The following is a 13,774-nucleotide window of genomic DNA, read 5'->3' on the forward strand; positions in this document are numbered from 1 at the left end:
CAGGAGGTGCTGTAGACAGATCAACTCTCCAGTAGGAGGTGCTGTAGACAGATCAACTCTCCAGTAGGAGGTGCTGTAGACAGATCAAGTCTCCAGTAATGAGGTGCTGTAGATAGATCAACTCTCCAGCAGGAGGTGCTGTAGACAGATCCAACTCTCCAGTAGGAGGTGCTGTAGACGAGATCAACTCTCCAGTAGGAGGTGCTGCCCAGCCTATAGTTGAAAATTGGTTACCATGATGACCTAATCCTGTGGTTGAAATTTCGGCTATACAACAGTTGATCACGTAGATTCCACATCACAATACTTTGACCTATTACGTTGAAACAACTTTGAAACAACTTTGAAAACGTTGATTCAAACAGTTTCTGCCCAGTGGGAATTGTCTGTCTGCAAACAATGAAAAGCAATGCACTTTCTGTTAAAAACAGACAATAAAAGTATATCCAACCTCAGACATGATGTTATCCTTGGTAGAGCCCAGGTCTGTGATGGTGTTGCCATGCCTCTGGATGGTATGCCTAGCCCATTCACAGAGTCATTCAGGGTAGTAAACCTGTACAACAGTGGTGGGTTATACTAATGATATAACATCTAATATCAAATCAGATCATCTTGTCTGTTTTATCAGAGTGTTGTGCGTCCCAAATGGGACCCTAGTTCATTTATAGTGCACTACTTTATAGCTCAGAGAGCCCCAAAAGTAGTGCACTACATAGGGAATAATAGTGTGGGGTTGTACGTCCCAAATGGGACCCTAGTTCATTTATAGTGCTCTACTTTATAGCTCAGAGAGCCCCAAAAGTAGTGCACTACATAGGGAATAATAGTGCCATTTGGAACGCAGGGGGAAGATTTACCTGATGGTGAACTTGGATAGTTCCCCCTGGATGGATTTCAGGTCCGTCCCCAGCCGTCCGTGGAGGGTCGTATGTCCGTCCAGGTTTTTCTTTAGGTCCGTCAGGCCGGTCTTACACTTCCCTGTACACTCCTCCACTTCCTCCTTCAGCCTCTCCACTTCCTCCTTTTAGATAACAAACATACACAGCTATATATTCACACATGACACATACAACTACAGATGAGTAAACATTAACATATCGTCATAAAAATGACTTGTCATTCATGTCATTTACCTGCAGGTTGGAGCAGAGCTGGGAACAAGAAGAGTCCTCAGAGTCAAACCTGTTGAGAGCAAGATGGCGGTTGTTACTGTGGTGAAAGACACTATGCTCATTTAACTTTGCTATTCAATAACTACACACACACACACACACACACACACACACACACACACACACGCACACACACACACACACACACACACACACACACACACACACACACACACACACACACACACACACACACACACACACACACACACACACACACACACACACACACACACACAACACACACACCAAATAATCAAACCTGTTGTATAGTTGGTCAGTTCCTTTTGGCACCTCCCAATGGCGCTGTTGGTGCTGTTGGTGAACGACTGCAGGTCTCGTTCTACTGTGCTACAGATGGAGCAGTCGTCACGCTCCCCGCTCAACGCGTCTCCACCTCCGTGACTATCTGATTGAAGCGCTGCTGTCCTCCCCCGTCAACCCTTTGATCTTCTTAACGTCGTTGCTGAGCTCCACCACTCTGTCTATTATAGAGTCGCCAGTCAGCGATAGGTCCTTGAGTCTGGTATCAAACTTCTGAATGTCCTCCTTGTTGGCCACTACTGTCCACTCCAGGGTCTTGACCATGTCTTCTGTCTTGACCCTTCCCGTTGGGGCCGCAGGTCTCGGAGCACATGTCCACTGTCCTCGACAATTTGGTGTCGTAAAGTTTATTCTGTTCTCCAGTTGACCCAGTCGTCGGCTGTGGTCGGTAACCGTGTCCGTCAGGACTGTGAGGTCCAGCTCCACCTTGAAGATATAGAGGAATAGTAGGTAGGTAGTCCACATGACACCTCCTGGACAGGACACTAGTCTATTTCCTGTTTCTGTAGTGAGACAGCTTGATGTACCAGTACACCCCCTGGACAGGACACTAGTCTATTTCCTGTTTCTGTAGTGAGACAGCTTGATGTATCAGTATACCCCCTGGACAGGACACTAGTCTATTTCCTGTTTCTGTAGAGAGGCAGCTTGATGTACCAGTACACCCCCTGGACAGGACACTAGTCTATTTCCTGTTTCTGTAGCAGCTTGATGTACCAGGACACCTCCTGGACAGGACACTAGTCTAACTCCTGTTTCTGTAGTGAGACAGCTTGATGTACCAGTACACCTGGACAGGACACTAGTCTATTTCCTGTTTCTGTAGTGAGTCAGCTTGATGTGCCAGTACACCCCCTGGACAGGACACTAGTCTATTTCCTGTTTCTGTAGTGAGTCAGCTTGATGTACCAGTACACCCCCTGGACAGGACACTAGTCTATTTCCTGTTTCTGTAGAGAGGCAGCTTGATGTACCAGTACACCCCCTGGACAGGACACTAGTCTATCTCCTGTTTCTGTAGTGAGACAGCTTGATGTACCAGTACCCCCTGGACAGGACACAAGTCTGTCGCAGGGCCTTAACCCAATCAACATATGTTTAATGTAGGCCTGTACCTGCAGCTGCAACAGAAAAGTATGATCACCTTGCCTATCCCACTGTAGCCGTGGTCATCCATGTGGCTGAGGACTATGTTACGGATGGTGGTGACCTCTCTCTGCAGGTTGTCCTTCATGTTGTTTCCTGTGTTGGTGAACTTCTGCTCTGTCTTCCTCACTGTGTTGTTCAGCCTCCTCTCCCACCTCCTCAGTCTACTGTTCAACTTCTCCTCCGTCACCTTCGTCCTCCCTCCTTTCTCCCTCCTCCTCCTTCACCCGACCCACCACCCAGCTCCTTGTCCAGGCGCTCTTTGATGACATCATAGCCCTGTGCTGTGGCGTTAAACTTCCCCTCCGTGGTGGTCAGCCTCCTGTCCATCTCTGTGACGGTGTTGCAGCAGTCCTGTGTACGTTCCATCTCCCTCCTGGTGACGTCCATGTTGTGGCGATAGTGTTGGTCCATGGAACTCAGCAACTTCTCCAGAGCACTAATTCAAATCAAATCCAATTTTATTTGGTCACATACACACATGGTTAGCAGATGTTAATGCGAGTGTATGAAAATGCTTGTGCTTCTAGTTCGACACTGCAGTAGTAAGCATGAGTAACCCTAACCATTTCACAACAGCTACCCAATACACAAGTGTAAAAGGAATGAAAGAATATGTACATAAAGATATATGAATGAGTGATGGTACAGAATGACATAGGCAAGATGCAGTAGATGGTATCGAGTACAGTATATACATATGTACAACATTCCGGCGCCGACATATGTACAACATTCCGGCGCCGACAGAGATGGCCGCCTCGCTTCGCGTTACTAGGAAACTATGCAGTTTTTTGTTTTTTTACGTGTTATTTCTTACATTAGTACCCCAGGTCATCTTAGGTTTCATTACATACAGCCGAGAAGAACTACTGTATATAAGATCAGCGTCAACTCACCATCAGTACGACCAAGAATATGTTTTTCGCGACGCGGATCCTGTGTTCTGCCTTACAAACAGGACAACGGAATGGATCGCTTGCAGCGACCCAAAAAAACGACTCCGAAAAAGAGGGAAACGTGGCGGTCTTCTGATCAGACTACGGAGACGGGCACATCGTGCCCCACTTCCTAGCATTCTTCTTGCCAATGTCCAGTCTCTTGACAACAAGGTTGATGAAATCCGAGCAAGGGTAGCATTCAGAGGGACATCCAGAGACTGTAACGTTCTGTGCTTCACGGAAACATGGCTCACTGGAGAGACGCTATCCGCGGTGCAGCCAACGGGTTTCTCCACGCATCGCGCCGGCAAACAAACACCTTTCTGGTAAGAAGAGGGGTGAGGTTGTATGCCTTATGGCTAACGAGGCATGGTGCGATGAAAAAGCATACAGGAACTCAAATCCTTCTGTTCACCTGATTTAGAATTCCTCACAATCAAATGTAGACGCATTATCTACCAAGAGAATTCTCTTCGATTATAATAACAGCCATATATATCCCCCCCAAGCAGACACATCGATGGCTCTGAACGAACTTTATTTAACTCTTTGCAAACTGGAAACCATTTATCCGGAGGCTGCATTCATCGTTGTTGGGGATTTTAACAAGGCTAATCTGAAAACAAGACTCCTAAATTTGATCAGCATATCGATTGCGCAACCAGGGGCGGAAAAACCTTGGATCACTGTTACTCTAACTTCATGACATGTATAAGGCCCTGCCCCGCCCCTTTCTGAAAAGCTGACCACGACTCCATTTTGCTGATACCTGCCTACAGACAAAAGCTAAAAAAGCTCCCACGCTGAGGTCTGTCCAACGCTGGTCCGACCAAGCTGACTCCACACTCCAAGACTGCTTCCATCACGTGGACTGGGACATGTTTCGTATTGCATCAAATAACAACATTGGCCGAATACGCTGATTCGGTGTGCGAGTTCATTAGAACGTGCGTTGAAGATGTCGTTCCCATAGCAACGATTAAAACATTCCCTAACCAGAAACCTTGGATTGATGGCAGCATTCGCGTGAAACTGAAACGCGAACCACTGCTTTCAATCAGGGCAGGTGTCTGGTAACATGACTGAATACAAACAATGCAGCTATTCCCTCCCGTAAGGCTATCAAACAAGCTAAGCGTCAGTACAGAGACAAAGTAGAATCCCAATTCCAACGGCTCAGACACAAGAGGCATGTGGCAGGGTCTACAGTCAATCACGGACTACTCTGGAAGAAATCCAGCCCAGTCACGGACCAGGATGTCTTGCTCCCGGCAGACTAAATAACTTTTTTGCCCTTTGAGGACAATACAGTGCCACTGACACTGCCTGCAACGGGAAAAATGCAGTCTCTCCTTCACAGCAGCCGAGGTGAGTAAAAACATTTAAAACGTGTTAACCCTACGCAAGGCTGCAGGCCCCAGACGGCATTCCCAGCCGCGCCCTCAGAGCATGCGCGAGACCAGCTGGCTGGTGTGTTTACGGACATATTCAATCAATCCCTATACCAGTCTGCTGTTCCCACATGCTTCAAGAGGCCACCATTGTTCCTGTTCCCCAAAGAAAGCTAAGGTAATTGAGCTAGCGACTACCGCCCCGTAGCACTCACTTCCGTCATCATGAAGTGCTTTGAGAGACTAGTCAAGGACCATATCACCTCCCACCCTACCTGACACCCTAGACCCACTCCAATTTGCTTACCGCTCAAATAGGTCCACAGACGATGCAATCTCAACCACACTGCACACTGCCCTAACCCATCTGGACAAGAGGAATACCTATGTGAGAATGCTGTTCATCGACTACAGCTCGGCATTCAACACCATAGTACCCTCCAAGCTCGTCATCAAGCTCGAGACCCTGGGTCTCGACCCAGCCCTGTGCAACTGGGTACTGGACTTCCTGAGCGGGCCGCCCCCAGGTGGTGAGGGTAGGTAACAACATCTCCTCCCCCGCTGATCCTCAACACTGGGGCCCCACAAGGGTGCGTTCTGAGCCCTCTCCTGTACTCCCTGTTCACCCACGACTGCGTGGCCACGCACGCCTCCAACTCAATCATCAAGTTTGCGGACGACACAACAGTGGTAGGCTTGATTACCAACAACGACGAGTCGGCCTACAGGGAGGAGGTGAGGGTCCTCGGAGTGTGGTGTCAGGAAAATAACCTCACACTCAACGTCAACAAAACTAAGGAGATGATTGTGGACTTCAGGAAACAGCAGAGGGAACACCCCCCTATCCACATCGATGGAACAGTAGTGGAGAGAGTAGCAAGTTTTAAGTTCCTCGGCATACACATCACAGACAAACTGAATTGGTCCACTCACACAGACAGCATCGTGAAGAAGGCGCAGCAGCGCCTCTTCAACCTCAGGAGGCTGAAGAAATTCGGCTTGTCACCAAAAGCACTCACAAACTTCTACAGATGCACAATCGAGAGCATCCTGGCGGGCTGTATCACCGCCTGGTACGGCAACTGCTCCGCCCTCAACCGTAAGGCTCTCCAGAGGGTAGTGAGGTTTGCACAACGCATCACCGGGGACAAACTACCTGCCCTCCAGGACACCTACACCACCCGATGTTACAGGAAGGCCATAAAGATCATCAAGGACATCAACCACCCGAGCCACTGCCTGTTCACCCCGCTATCATCCAGAAGGCGAGGTCAGTACAGGTGCATCAAAGCTGGGACCGAGAGACTGAAAAACAGCTTCTATCTCAAGGCCATCAGACTGTTAAACAGCCACCACTAACATTGAGTGGCTGCTGCCAACACACTGACACTGACTCAACTCCAGCCACTTTAATAATGGGAATTGATGGGAAATGATGTAAATATATCACTAGCCACTTTAAACAATGCTACCTTATATAATGTTACTTACCCTACATTATTCATCTCATATGCATACGTATATACTGTACTCTATATCATCGACTGCATCCTTATGTAATACATGTATCACTAGCCACTTTAACTATGCCACTTTGTTTACATACTCATCTCATATGTATATACTGTACTCGATACCATCTACTGTATCTTGCCTATGCTGCTCTGTACCATCACTCATTCATATATCCTTATGTACATATTCTTTATCCCCTTACACTGTGTATAAGACAGTAGTTTAGGAATTGTTAGTTAGATTACTTGTTTGTTATTACTGCATTGTCGGAACTAGAAGCACAAGCATTTCACTACACTCGCATTAACATCTGATAACCATGTGTATGTGACAAATAAAAATTTGATTTGATTTGTTTTGATTTGATTTGAGATGAGTAATGTAGGGTATGTAAACATATAACAGTGGCATAGTTAAAGTGGCTTGTGATACATGTATTACATAAAGATGCAGTAGATAATATAGAGTACAGTATATACATATACATATGAGATGAGTAATGTAGGGTATGTAAACATTATATTAAGTAGCATTGTTTAAAGTGGCTAGTGATACATGTATTACATAAAGATGCAGTAGATGATATAGAGTACAGTATATACATATACTTATGAGATGAGTAAGGTAGGGTATGTAAACATTATATTAAGTATCATTGTTTAATGTGGCTAGTGTTATATGTATTACATAAAGATGGCAATATGCAGTAGGTGGTGGGGGGAAATTTGTGCAAACTAATCATTTGTTCTGAATTCAATATTTCCTTATTGTCTGGGAAATTACAGTTTGTCAATTTAATTTCTGAATACTAATTTTAATATATTTGAAATCAGATTCAATTTCTGTTGTTGGCAGTCATATTCCTCCGTACCTGATCCTCTCCTGGTCAATCTTCTGCTGCTTCCTCATGTCCTCCACCCCGCTCTGGCAGGAGGAGCACGACAGACTGACCCTCCTCTCCAGCTCGCGGAGGATCTCCTCCTTCATGGCGTCCATCTTGCCTGTGACAGCCCCGTCTAGCTCATTGCCGCGGGAACCTCTGTCACCATTGACCAAATGGTTGTTGATGGACAGCAGGGTCTGGTCGTGGACCTGAGAGGAGAAAAGATTTACACAGAAATGTGTGTGTGTGTGTGTGTGTGTGTGTGTGTGTGTGTGTGTGTGTGTGTGTGTGTGTGTGTGTGTGTGTGTGTGTGTGTGTGTGTGTGTGTGTGTGTGTGTGTGCGTGCGTGTGTGTGTGTGTGTGTGTGTGTGTGTGTGTGTGTGTGTGTGCGTGCGCGTGTGTATGTGTGTGTGTGTGTGTGTGTACCTGTGTGTGTGTGCGTGCATGTGTGTGTATGTGTGTGTGTACCTGTGTGTGTGTACCTGTGTGTGTGTGCGTGCGTGTGTGTGTGTGTCTGTACCTGCGTGCGATTGTCCAGTTGGTCAAGTTTGGTCTGAATGTAGTGGATTGTCTCTTTCATGGGCTTGGCTGCATCTGCAGGGGTCCTGTCTCCGTTCAGGCCTGGCCTGTGGGGTCCAAAATCAAAGCTATAAGCACATTAAAAATAGCTATTGATGCTGGATAAGATATCATAGTGTTTCTATTCCCAAAAGTGAATTTATGTTCAGTATCTTAGTTTTACCAGTATTCGTTTATTTCTAGAAAATAATCAAGATTTTTTTTTCTTCACAGCGCATTATTTACAAGATATAACAAGCAGCACAGCGTTCTACCAAATTCATTATACACATTCAGTAAAACAATTTATTATTATAAATTCGCTTTTGGGAGCAGTACAACTCTGTGGGGTAATCTTTTAGTCTCCGTCCCAGATGGAGGCCTATGCCCTACATAATACACTACTGTTTGTGTTGGTCTGACCTCCTCGTTCCGTCTTGGAGCCTCAGGTTCATGCCCGTCATGGTGGACTGTACGTCACGGAGGTCCTTGGTCAACCTTTGAATAGTCTCCTCCATCTGACTCATCTTGTCATTGTCAACTGGAGCAGGGAGACACAGGTTTATCATTCAACATTCAAAACTAACAGTCTTTTTCCAGGACAAAGATTCTCCATTCAAAACTAACAGTCTTTTTCCAGGACAAAGATTCTCCATTCAAAACTAACAGTCTTTTTCCAGGACAAAGACTCTCCATTCAAAACTAACAGCCTTTTTCCAGGACAAAGACTCTCCATTCAAAACTAACAGTCTTTTTCCAGGACAAAGACTCTCCATTCAAAACTAACAGCCTTTTTCCAGGACAAAGACTCTCCATTCAAAACTAACAGTCTTTTTCCAGGACAAAGATTCTCCATTCAAAACTAACAGTCTTTTTCCAGGACAAAGACTCTCCATTCAAAACTAACAGCCTTTTTCCAGGACAAAGACTCTCCATTCAAAACTAACAGTCTTTTTCCAGGACAAAGACTCTCCATTCAAAACTAACAGTCTTTTTCCAGGACAAAGACTCTCCATTCAAAACTAACAGTCTTTTTCCAGGACAAAGACTCTCCATTCAAAACTAACAGCCTTTTTCCAGGACAAAGACTCTCCATTCAAAACTAACAGTCTTTTTCCAGGACAAAGACTCTCCATTCAAAACTAACAGTCTTTTTCCAGGACAAAGATTCTCCATTCAAAACTAACAGTCTTTTTCCAGGACAAAGACTCTCCATTCAAAACTAACAGTCTTTTTCCAGGACAAAGACTCTCCATTCAAAACTAACAGTCTTTTTCCAGGACAAAGATTCTCCATTCAAAACTAACAGCCTTTTTCCAGGACAAAGATTCTCCATTCAAAACTAACAGTCTTTTTCCAGGACAAAGATTCTCCATTCAAAACTAACAGTCTTTTTCCAGGACAAAGACTCTCCATTCAAAACTAACAGTCCTTTTCCAGGACAAAGACTCTCCATTCAAAACTAACAGTCTTTTCCAGGACAAAGACTCTCCATTCAAAACTAACAGTCTTTTTCCAGGACAAAGACTCTCCATTCAAAACTAACAGTCTTTTTCCAGGACAAAGACTCTCCATTCAAAACTAACAGTCTTTTTCCAGGACAAAGACTCTCCATTCAAAACTAACAGTCTTTTTCCAGGACAAAGACTCTCCATTCAAAACTAACAGTCTTTTTCCAGGACAAAGATTCTCCATTCAAAACTAACAGCCTTTTTCCAGGACAAAGATTCTCCATTCAAAACTAACAGTCTTTTCCGGGACAAAGACTCTCCATTCAAAACTAACAGTCTTTTTCCAGGACAAAGACTCTCCATTCAAAACTAACAGTCTTTTTCCAGGACAAAGACTCTCCATTCAAAACTAACAGTCTTTTTCCAGGACAAAGACTCTCCATTCAAAACTAACAGTCTTTTTCCAGGACAAAGATTCTCCATTCAAAACTAACAGTCTTTTTCCAGGACAAAGATTCTCCATTCAAAACTAACAGTCTTTTTCCAGGACAAAGACTCTCCATTCAAAACTAACAGTCTTTTCCAGGACAAAGACTCTCCATTCAAAACTAACAGTCTTTTTCCAGGACAAAGATTCTCCATTCAAAACTAACAGTCTTTTTCCAGGACAAAGACTCTCCATTCAAAACTAACAGTCTTTTTCCAGGACAAAGACTCTCCATTCAAAACTAACAGTCTTTTTCCAGGACAAAGACTCTCCATTCAAAACTAACAGCCTTTTTCCAGGACAACGATTCTCCATTCAAAACTAACAGTCTTTTTCCAGGACAAAGACTCTCCATCTCAAAACTAACAGTCTTTTTCCAGGACAAAGACTCTCCATTCAAAACTAACAGTCTTTTTCCAGGACAAAGACTCTCCATTCAAAACTAACAGCCTTTTTCCAGGACAAAGACTCTCCATTCAAAACTAACAGTCTTTTTCCAGGACAAAGACTCTCCATTCAAAACTAACAGCCTTTTTCCAGGACAACGATTCTCCATTCAAAACTAACAGTCTTTTCCAGGACAAAGACTCTCCATTCAAAACTAACAGTCTTTTTCCAGGACAAAGACTCTCCATTCAAAACTAACAGTCTTTTTCCAGGACAAAGACTCTCCATTCAAAACTAACAGTCTTTTTCCAGGACAAAGACTCTCCATTCAAAACTAACAGCCTTTTTCCAGGACAAAGACTCTCCATTCAAAACTAACAGCCTTTTTCCAGGACAAAGACTCTCCATTCAAAGCACGTTTAAGTCCAGGACAAGGCTTAATCTGTGCCTGGGAAAACGGCCCATAGAGTTCTTTGAATTAAAGAGTTTTCCAAACCAATACATTCTTGTGACTGTCCAAGTATTGAGCCACAAAGCCACATTTCCTAGCTTCAACTTATCCAAGCAAATGGACTTGGACTGTTCTTTGATATTGAAATATAGTGATCTACCCTATATTAATAACTGTGTCAGAGATGATGTGTGAGAGAGATGTTATATTAATAACTGTGTCAGAGATGAGGTGTGAGAGAGATGTTATATTAATAACTGTGTCAGAGATGATGTGTGAGAGAGATGTTATATTAATAACTGTGTCAGAGATGATGTGTGAGAGAGATGTTATATTAATAACTGTCAGAGGTGATGTGTGAGAGAGATGCTACATTAATAACTGTGTCAGAGATGATGTGTGAGAGAGATGTTGAAACCTACCCTCTCCACCCTTCTGCCCAGCTCCATTGTTGTATCCGGTCTGTGTTTCGTGAGGTCGTCCCGCTGTGACCTGGCTGTCCCCGGTCCCCGTTGGACCATCATAGCAGTCGTCGCCGGAGTAACCATGACAACACTTCCACTCCATCTCTGTCACCATCTTATAGGCCACCTTGTACCTGGGCCTCCGATATGTACGATACCTTCAGTGGACACAGGTGAGACACAGTTAAAGGTGAGACAGGTAAAGATCAGACAGGTAAAGATGAGACAGGTAAAGATGAAACAGGTAAAGATGAAATGGGTAAAGGTGAGACGGGTAAAGGTGAGACGGGTAAAGGTGAGACAGGTAAAAGTGAGACAGGTAAAGGTGAGACAGGTAAAGATCAGACAGGTAAAGATCAGACAGGTAAAGATCTGACAGGTAAAGATGAGACAGGTAAAGGTGAGACAGGTAAAGGTGAGACAGGTAAAGGTGAGACAGGTAAAGGTGAGACAGGTAAAGGTGAGACAGGTAAAGGTGAGACAGGTAAAGATGAGACAGGTAAAGGTGAGACAGGTAAAGGTGAGACAGGTAAAGGTGAGACAGGTAAAGATGAGACAGGTAAAGGTCTGACAGGTAAAGATGAGACAGGTAAAGGTGAGACAGGTAAAGGTGAGACAGGTAAAGATGAGACAGGTAAAGATGAGACAGGTAAAGGTGAGACAGGTAAAGGTGAGACAGGTAAAGATGAGACAGGTAAAGATCAGACAGGTAAAGATGAGACAGGTAAAGATCAGACAGGTAAAGATGAGACAGGTAAAGGTGAGACAGGTAAAGGTGAGACAGGTAAAGATGAGACAGGTAAAGATGAGACAGGTAAAGGTGAGACAGGTAAAGGTGAGACAGGTAAAGATGAGACAGGTAAAGATCAGACAGGTAAAGATGAGACAGGTAAAGATCAGACAGGTAAAGATGAGACAGGTAAAGGTGAGACAGGTAAAGATGAGACAGGTAAAGGTGAGACAGGTAAAGGTGAGACAGGTAAAGGTGAGACAGGTAAAGGTGAGACAGGTAAAGGTGCGACAGGTAAAGATGAGACAGGTAAAGGTGAGACAGGTAAAGGTGAGACAGGTAAAGGTGAGACAGGTAAAGATGAGACAGGTAAAGGTGAGACAGGTAAAGGTGAGACAGGTAAAGGTGAGACAGGTAAAGATGAGACAGGTAAAGGTCTGACAGGTAAAGATGAGACAGGTAAAGGTGAGACAGGTAAAGGTGAGACAGGTAAAGTTGAGACAGGTAAAGATGAGACAGGTAAAGGTGAGACAGGTAAAGGTGAGACAGGTAAAGATAAGACAGGTAAAGATCAGACAGGTAAAGATGAGACAGGTAAAGATCAGACAGGTAAAGATGAGACAGGTAAAGGTGAGACAGGTAAAGGTGAGACATGTAAAGATGAGACAGGTAAAGGTGAGACAGGTAAAGGTGAGACAGGTAAAGATCAGACAGGTAAAGATGAGACTGGTAAAGATGAGACAGGTAAAGGTGAGACAGGTAAAGATGAGCAGGTAAAGATGAGACAGGTAAAGGTGAGACAGGTAAAGGTGAGACATGTAAAGATGAGACAGGTAAAGGTGAGACAGGTAAAGGTGAGACAGGTAAAGATCTGACGGGTAAAGGTGAGACAGGTAAAGGTGAGACAGGTAAAGATGAGACAGGTAAAGGTGAGACAGGTAAAGGTGAGACAGGTAAAGGTGAGACAGGTAAAGATGAGACAGGTAAAGATGAGACAGGTAAAGGTGAGACAGGTAAAGGTGAGACATGTAAAGATGAGACAGGTAAAGGTGAGACAGGTAAAGGTGAGACAGGTAAAGATGAGACAGGTAAAGGTGAGACATGTAAAGATGAGACAGGTAAAGGTGAGACAGGTAAAGGTGAGACAGGTAAAGATCAGACAGGTAAAGATGAGACTGGTAAAGATGAGACAGGTAAAGGTGAGACAGGTAAAGATGAGCAGGTAAAGATGAGACAGGTAAAGGTGAGACAGGTAAAGGTGAGACATGTAAAGATGAGACAGGTAAATGGGTGAGACAGGTAAAGGTGAGACAGGTAAAGACTGACGGGTAAAGGTGAGACAGGTAAAGGTGAGACAGGTAAAGGTGAGACAGGTAAAGGTGAGACAGGTAAAGGTGAGACAGGTAAAGATGAGACAGGTAAAGATGAGACAGGTAAAGGTGAGACAGGTAAAGGTGAGACATGTAAAGATGAGACAGGTAAAGGTGAGACAGGTAAAGGTGAGACAGGTAAAGATGAGACAGGTAAAGATGAGACAGGTAAAGATGAGACATGTAAGGTGAGACAGGTAAAGGTGAGACAGGTAAAGGTGAGACATGTAAAGGTGAGACATGTAAAGATGAGACAGGTAAAGATGAGACAGGTAAAGATGAGACAGGTAAAGGTGAGACAGGTAAAGGTGAGACATGTAAAGATGAGACAGGTAAAGGTGAGACAGGTAAAGATCAGACAGGTAAAGATGAGACAGGTAAAGATGAGACAGGTAAAGATCAGATAAGTAAAGGTGAGACAGGTAAAGATGAGACAGGTAAAGATGAGACAGGTAAAGGTGAGACAGGTAAAGGTGAGACAGGTAAAGGTGAGACAGGTAA

At 44.3% G+C, this 13,774-nt stretch overlaps 1 pseudogene; it reads right to left on the minus strand.

Moving 5' to 3' along the window:
* Positions 1-451: 451 nt before the first annotated feature.
* LOC135536701 (EMILIN-1-A-like) lies at positions 452-11,331 on the minus strand (annotated as a pseudogene).
* Between the last annotated feature and the right edge of the window lie 2,443 nt (positions 11,332-13,774).

Source organism: Oncorhynchus masou, unplaced genomic scaffold (assembly GCF_036934945.1).
Source record: "Oncorhynchus masou masou isolate Uvic2021 unplaced genomic scaffold, UVic_Omas_1.1 unplaced_scaffold_6510, whole genome shotgun sequence".
Classification (NCBI taxonomy): domain Eukaryota; kingdom Metazoa; phylum Chordata; class Actinopteri; order Salmoniformes; family Salmonidae; genus Oncorhynchus; species Oncorhynchus masou.